Below are 8,517 nucleotides of genomic sequence, written 5' to 3'. Positions count from 1 at the left end.
TCACTGGAGAAGGGGGTCAGGGCCCTCCTGTGGGAGCTTCCCAGGAGGAAGGAGAGGGGGAGAGGGGTATGGAGAGAGCACCCTCTAGCTCTCTCTGGGTGAATCCATGGGGAAGGTGCCCTGGGTACAGGAGGGGTTGTAGCACTGGAGTACAGGTGGGACATACCTGGAAGTGTTCCTGTGTAGGCTTGCTTGCCTCCCTGAAGCAGGCCAGCTGTGTCGTTACTTGCTTTTCTGTGTTGTCTTATATTTGACAGCTCCGTCCTGGAATTGTTCCCCAAGTTATTACGCCTGGTAAGTGTCTTCCTTTATCCTTGACTCCTCTAGCTGGTAAAGACAACACTCACAACCTGCCGTGAGTTCCTTAGCTCTTGACCTGGTTAGATTTTTGGATCTGACCCCTAATCCTCATGGGGGACAGACCCATAAGGGAAACTGATAAAGTCTATGGATCTTCTCTGCAGTTCTTTACTGGCTTCTGGGAGCCCCTGGTGAAGACATCACAGTAGTCTTCCCCATGGAATTTCCAAGGCCCTTTCACCCTGACCTCTGACCCTCCCTCTCTCCTGGGCCCATCATTTTCCCTGACCTTTTAGTAGCACCTCTCTTGTCTGCACTGCTGACTTCCTCTTCCCTCCCCCAGGATAACCATGAAGTACCCTCACCCATTGTCTTTGACAATGAAGCCTCCAAGATGTTACCAGTGTGCAAGGTAAGGAGGTCCTATCAACCAGGGCTGGGGGTGGGTGGGTGAGGAGAGGATAACAGCCATGGTCCTGAGAACCCTTTTGATTCCAGGGGAGCATCTTCGAATCTGAGACCCTGAAGAATGTAATCTTACTATTCCTGCTACAGTAAGTATCCCTGGGACCCCAAGGCAGGGATGGCTGGGATGGGCCAGGTCACCCAGGCACAGCTCTGCTCATGGGGGGCTTTCAAGTTTACTTAGGGTCCCAGACCACAGAGATCCTGTCCCCTTTACTTCCCCACGGTTATTACTGCATCTATGACTATGGGGACTGGCAGGGTCTCCTTGATGGTTACCACAATGAGGCCTGCTTCTTGCTAGTCATTCCCTTCCACTCTGAGGACCTATTTCCGTGAGTTTCACAGACCCAGTGACAGCCCTGGGCCCTGTGACTCCCCAAGAGGTACTGGCAGTCACACACCTCGTGTTCCTCTTGTTCTCCTAGAAACAGCTTAGACAAATATTCCAAGGGGAGCAGGAATATGAGGAAGCTCGAGGACCCCAGTGAGTGTGTGAGGGGGAAGATGGGTGGGACAGGAGGTGTGAAGGAGTCAGCCATAGGACCAGGTGAGTGAGGCAACGTCTGACCTTCTCTCCTCCCCCCACAGTCCTGAGGGTTCAGTTGCTGAAACACACAAAACTTAAGGTTATTGAGTTTCTCAGCATGTTGCCCAGAACCCAGCATGACATCAGCTTCTTGGTGGTGGACATGTGTGTCCACACGGTGAGCACTTTCTTTCTTCCTGAGTCTGGCAGAGAGGGCTGAGGTGGGTCGAAGGTTATGGGGATCCTAGGAGCCTGAGCTGTTTTATTCTTTCAAGAAAAGATGCTCTGCTTTTCTGTCAGCAGGGTATTCAAGGAGGGTGAGTGTCTGTAGAGTCCCTTCCCCATGTCGCTTACTGCTCTTTCCTCCTGACTGACTCCCTCTCAGAACTCTCCAGGCTTCCCTGATTTCTTCTCTTCCTATTCCCTCTGTGGTCCCCAGATCCCACCCTACCCCCAGTGCACCCTGGTCTGACCTAAGCCTATAACTGTCTGCCCCAGCACAGTCCAGGGTTCGGGAACACAGGCTGTGGAGTTTGATGGCTCTCATCCCAGTCCCTCACCCTGACACCCTGGGACACTTGCTTACCTCTCAGTCTCCTCATTTGTAAAATGGGGCTAGTAATACCCATCTCTTGGGCTGCTGTGAAAAATGAGTCAAACGAACTTGTGAAGAGTGTGTCACAGGGCCTGACACAGAGTAGGGCCCTATCACTGGGAGGTGGTTGGTCCTGTGGTTGCCCTCCCCATTGCTGACACCCCATCCTGACTCCCAGTAGACAGTTGTCCCTGTTTGGCCCCCTCCAGGGTGCCACAGAAGCATCAGGTAAGACCATGACTGGGGAAAGCTGCTGGTGAGCGTATAAAGCATGGGCAACTCTGAGGGGAATTGTTGTTTGTTGTCTTTGAAGTGGAAGGAATCTCTCTGGCTCATGTCCGTGCCTTCATCTGGATCTTCATTGCTACTCCTTCCAGCAACTTTAGGTAACTGCTGTGTTGTGGGTGCCATGTGGGAACACCCATCCCAGCCTAAGGCCAGTGGTGTCGGAAGGTGATGGTGCATTCCTCAGGGTTTCCCCAATATTACAGAATTCCAAAAGGTAGACCCCAGGAGCAGTCGAGCCCAGTGATTAAGAGCGTAGGCTCTGAGGCTGGAATAGAGGGTTCTCGCCCTGACCCCAGCATTCACCAGCTGTGTGATCTTGGTCAGGTTACATGACTTCTCCGTAACTGAGTGTCCTCCTCTGAATATGGAGATTAGAGTATCTACTTCCTCAGGCTGTTGTAAAGGGTAAAGGCCAGTGTGAAACACTCCCTGGGTTGGGAGTAACCTATGAATCTAGTGCAGCTGGAAGGTACTTCTCCAAAGGTAGGTTCTGTGGGAGGAGAAAGGCTACCAGCCAAGGAATGTAGGAGGCAGGCTGAGCAGGGATGGAAGGGTAGTAGTTGCTGAGTGGGAGCACGATCCTTGTTGGGGATATGGGATTGTCTGTCTGTCTAGCTGTCTGAGGGCCCTTTTTCCCTCAGCCTATGCATCCTGAATGACCAACTGTGTGTGAGGGATAGTGGCCCCATAAAGACCCAGGGTGCCTTCTCCATCCCAGTGCCCACAACTCCTCCAGCTTCCTACCCACCCTCTCCCAGAAGCAGAAGGAAATGGTGCCAGCGTTCACTGCCCAGTCTGGGATGAACCTTGAGTGGCCTCAGAAGTGAGTGCTGGGAGTGGGTGGGGATGGGGTGAGCTGGGAGGAGCTGGGGAGTGAATGATGGGAATGCGCAGGTAATGCTTTTTGCTTCTTTACTTCACTCATTGTCACAAGGAATATCTTTTCCTCTCAGTACATTTTTTTTTCTCAGTACATACAACACCACCTAGTTGTTTGGACAGGTGCACAGCACTTTCTGAATCCTGTGGACCCTTTTCCTTTACTGGGAGGCACTGGGGTTTCCTGGAGTTTTCTCCTGTACACCCCCTGCCACTGTGCTCATTCTGCTGCTTATGTTGCAGAAATCATGTTTCTGATGCATAGATTAGGACGTGGGTTTGTGTGGTCAGTGTCTCCACTCTGGCCCTGATGGATGTCATCCGGCCCTCCTCCACTCCACGTCAGTTCATAGCAACAACTGGGACTATACCAGAGCCTCACAAATTTTCACTCTGTCCACTGTGAGGTCTGGGAACTCAGCCCAGTGAACAGAGGCCAGGTGCCTTGGGGATGACACTCAGGGCTCCTGGCTCTGATGATTCCCCACCTCTTCCCTTCCCTCCCTCCAGCCTGTGCTCAAGAACCCAGAAGACACGTTCATGGTTCTGACGATGAAAACTCCAAAGGAGCCATGCTTCTGATTACCTCTGTCATCCTTGTTATTCTCCCTCTTTTCTCTGGCCTGCGACTGAGGTGAGAGGCCCTGTATGGCCCAGGAAGCCAAGGCTAACCTCCTGGGGCTGACATTCACTCAACAAAAGGGCCGTTGTTCTGTGCAATTGTCCCACCCAGTTTCTCTCTTTCTTTTAGAAATAGTGAGGTTTCATGTTGTGTCAAATCCCTGCGGTATCCATTCGAGGCAGGCATTGTCATCACTGTCCTGCAGAGGGGAAAGGGAAAGTCCCAGAGGGTAAGGGACTTTCTGGGAAACTGCAGAGAAGTGACTAAAACCCTGGACCCACAGTAAAGCCCACTGTGTGGCTTCAGGGGTAGGGCCCTCTCTAACCCTGATAAACCTGGGGGGCAGGGTTTCTATGTCCCTAGTGTACTAATAAAAAAATTTTTTTTTAGTGTACTAATAATTGCTTTTTTACAGAGAACAGTATTGTTTTCTTAGCTATAGGAAGCTATTCAAATTCAAAAACAACTGTTTGGGAAAAACAGCATTAAAGATCATACGAAAAGCTGGGAAGAAGAACCTGTTCACACATATGACTGAGGTAGCATTAATGTCCTTGATACAGAAGGAAATCAGCAGGGAGACATGAAAATGCTTTATCTCTGTCTACTCTAAGGTCGTTGTCTCTTCTCAATTTGTATTCATGTCACATAGCATGTATCTTCCCCCAGTTGTGCTTCCTTTTCTGTGTCTAATCTGCCCTTTTATATCTCAAAAGAGACAGATTTAAGACATGCCCTACACTAATACTGTCTAATCATAACAAATAAAACCCATTTCCAAATGGGATTAAAGCCACAGGTATAGGGGTTCGGATTTGCAACTCATATTTTGGGGGGACACAGTTCAATCCACAGCAGGGAAGGACACAATCAGGCTTTTGTTTATCTTTTATACCCAAGGGAGCATGAGGTCAGGACCAAAATCACAGCCCCATTTCTTCTTGTTTCACGTGCATTTGTGGCCCTGGTTTTTACCTTCTATGTCATCCAGTCCCTTAATTCCAGCAAGAGGATCTTGCTTTAAGTGACACCAGTTGCCATCCTAGGTCACCTTTGGGGTGTTCCCTTGGGTAAAGCTGACCTGTATCGTCAAGTGACAGTTAACACCTGAGTGGGACAAGAAAAGCTATACATGTGCATGAGATGAAAAAGAATATATTAAAGCTCTGCCTAATCTAACACTCAGCTAATAACTTTATAAAGAGATGTAACATTTCAAGTATTTCTACACGTACTGTTCAGTGACATCGATAACATTCTCCAAGCTGCGTAACCACTCTCACTATCCTTTTTCAGATTATTCCACCACCGTTAATATAAATTCACTGGCCCCTAAGCTTGTCATCTAACCTTTCCAGTTGCTGTTGTCAATATGATACCACATAGATAACTCTTTAAAAGAGCACAATGCTCAAGGCAGACATATTTTACTAATTAAGTTAAACTATGGATTGGTTCAAAGAAGACTTCAAGGGATAGTTTTTACTGATCTATAAAAAATATGTGAGGTGTGGCCAACATGACAGTGTAGACAGAAGCACCATGCCATCCCCCTGCAGCAAAGATCCGAAGGACTAAAACAGATACAAAGGTCAGCCCTGGAACACTGAGCATCAAATGAAGGGATAAAGAGGTAGATCAAGCACTGAATGGAAGGAGAAACCTACAGAGAACAGATAACGAGGATAGCTATGGAGTGGAGTTGCCCTGACAGTTAACACTGCATGGCTTTGCCATCTTGGAGCACAGCCAGCACCCAGCCTGGACAGAGAGTATGGGAAGGCAATTTCAAAAGCTCCCAAAGGGAGACAGAGCACCTAGTAACCAGAGATACAGGCTTTCCCACCCCTCGCCCTACTGCCCTGAATGCTGCCTCTGCTGCTTTCCAAGGGGCAGTGGTCACTTGGCTGCAGAGACACCAGCTCACTGCCATCCCAGGTCTGCCCCGCCCCCAGTTACCAAGTCCCTCAAGGACATAATTTTATTTTTCTTTGTCTTTCTCCCTCCCACCTAGCCCCCTACACTGCCTCTGCCCTTCCCCGACAGGCCCTGCCCCTAACAGCCCAGTGAGAGAGACACCAGCTCCCTGCTACCCTGCTTCCACCCTGCCCCCAAGGACAGCTTCCTTCAGCATCATATTTTTGTTTGTTTGTTTTATTTGTTTGTTTCTTCACTCTCTTTCTCTTCCTTCATTTCTTTTCTCCTGCCCACCTAGCCCTGTGCACCGCCTCAGCCCTTTCTTGACGGGCCTTGCAGGCTCCCCTGAGCTAGAGAGCTGCTTGCACACAGCCTCCTCGGCTCTGCCCCGCCGTCACCCGTTGGCTCCTGCAGTATCACCATTTTTTTTTTTTTTATTTCACTTGCTTTCGTTCGTCTCTCTTCTTTCTTTTCTTTCTCCCACCTGGCTCCGAACATCATATCCTCTCCCTTCCCCCTTGCTTCGCTGCACTGCCTGCCTACTGCCAGCCTCGCTGCTGAGTGAGACCTGCCCTGATGGCCGGGACCCTGCCCTGCACCACCCCCAACATCGCCCCACTGATCGCCAAACCCCAAGCAGTACCGGAGCCAACCTCTGGACCCCCGGACCCCTCTCTGCAAGGTCCCTGGGCCCGGCCGCGCCGAGCACTCCTCCGCTAGCAGAACCAGGGCGAACCTCGGGACCCTATCCCGTACCACTTTCAGGCCCCGCCCCGTCGAGTGCCACACTCCCGAAAAGCACCTGCACAGGCCCCAGACCTAAGGCCCCGCCCCAGGATGCTCCCTGGCCCCACTGCGCCAAGCACTTTGTACCAGAGCGGAACTGGCAGAGACCTCCGGACCCCGTACCGCCCCTTGGCAGCCCCCTGCCAAGCACTGTACACTCATGCGGGACGGGTGTGGACCCCGGTCGCAGTCTGTACCACCCCCTGGCCCCACCCCACCGAGCGCAACGCCACTGAATGGGACTGCCCCGTGGCACCGCTCCCAGTCCCGTCCCAACTATCCTAATTCAAGCCACAGACAAAGGACCGATTTCCACCCTCTCCTCCTCCCCCCGCCGCTGGACCTGCCTTGCAGCACCATAGCTGAGTGACCCCCGCTGACTTCTAGGAAAAAGTGGTGACAGCTATCCTACCCACAGAGGAGCAACAACAAAACACGTCTGGAGATGACTCATTTGTCAGAGGCAGGCATGTTCTTTCTGTCAGGGTCTCCCTCCCTAGTGTGTAAGATGCGCTCAGCGTGGGGGAGATGGACAGTCATTTATATGAGGCAGGCCCTTCAGGGTCAGTTCTGGGAGGGGTCTGCTGTGGACCCTCCCCTGAGGTCTAGGAGCAATGGGGAAGGAGGGCTCTGATGGAGGGGGCCCTGGATCAGGAGGGAACTGGTAAAGCGCAGCCCTTCAGGCCTGTACTTCCTGGGCAGCCCCCAGCCTGCTGCTGTCTGTAGCTGAGAGCCAGAAATGCTCTTGGTTAGAACCATCCTGGGGTCCTGAAGGGCCCAGCACAGGGCACGCACCCACAGAGGGCCCAGTACTTCTCTGCCCACTTCACCCCTATTCTCTCTTTACCCCCTGCATCCCCCACCAGAGCCTGCGGCAGTATAATTTACAGACAATGAAAAAAAAATGCATGTACTTTAAGGTTACAATTTGTTCTTTTCAGCAAATTGACGGAGTTGCACGGCCATCAGCATAATTGAGTTTTAGACATTTCTGTCACTCTAGAGAGTCCAAATACATGCAGTTTGCCAGTTAATCCCTGCACCTACCCCTGGCCCCATGTAACCACAGATCTACACTCTGGCTCTATGAATTGGCCTATTCCAGACACTTCATAAAATGGAGTCATATAATATGTGGCCTTTTGTGACTGGATTCTTTTAAACTTAGCATGTTTTTGAGGTTCATCCCTTTTGTAGCATGTATCAGTACTTCGTTCCTTTTAATGGCTGATAATACTCCTTTGTATGTACATACCACATTTCCTTTATCCATTCATCCATTCATGGACATTTGGCTTGTTTCCACATTTTCGCTATCACGATTAATACTGGTAAAAGTAATGGTGTGCAAGTTTTATGTGCACCTGTGTTTTCATCTTCTAGATAAATACCTAAGAGTGGGATTGCTGGGTGATACGGCAACGCCACATGTAACTCACCATTTGAGGAATGCCAGACAACTTCCCAAAGGGGCTCCACTATTTCACATGCTTTTGGGTTCTAATTCCTCCACATCCTTGCCAACACTTGTTATTATCTGTCGTTTGGATTAAAGCCATCCTAGTGACTGTGAACTGCTATCTCATTGTGATTTTCTTTACAATTATTGTGGCATTTCCCTGTGGTATTACCGTTTGCTTTCCCTGATGGCTGATGATACTGCGGTTCTATTCATGTGCTTATTGTCCATTTCTACATCTTTGGAGAAATGTCTATTTACATCACTTGCCCATTTTTAAAATGGAATTATTCTTCTTTCTTCATTATTGAGCATTAAGAGCTGTTTTTCCATACTGATACAAGCCCTTTATCAGATCGATGATTTCCAGACATTTTCCCCATTCTGTGGGCTGAAATTTCACTTCCTTAATGATGTTTTTAAAATATATATATGTGTGTGTGTCACATAATTATACACAAATACATAAAAATGTCCACTAACAGTGAGGCCCACTCAACCACGTGGTGAACAAGATGATAGTGGAGATGAACTCCTGCCCTTTGTGCCAAGACACCTGAGGGTGGGACCCCATCCATTGTCCCATCCCTGAACAGGTGAGTGGGCCTCAGGCAGAGCACAGGTGTTGCCCTGGGGCAGGCGATCTAGAGGGAAGGACAGTAATAGGCACAGAATTA

General features: G+C 49.9%; 1 pseudogene; it reads left to right on the top strand.

Annotated features, from left to right (window-relative positions):
* The first annotated feature begins 106 nt into the window (after positions 1 to 106).
* Positions 107 to 3,179, top strand: LOC100677515 (nuclear RNA export factor 2-like; annotated as a pseudogene).
* Positions 3,180 to 8,517: the final 5,338 nt, after the last annotated feature.

The sequence above is a fragment of the Loxodonta africana genome, chromosome X (assembly GCF_030014295.1).
Source record: "Loxodonta africana isolate mLoxAfr1 chromosome X, mLoxAfr1.hap2, whole genome shotgun sequence".
NCBI lineage: Eukaryota > Metazoa > Chordata > Mammalia > Proboscidea > Elephantidae > Loxodonta > Loxodonta africana.
Note: the sequence above shows the minus strand (reverse complement) of the source record. Positions and strands in the feature narration are given on the sequence as shown.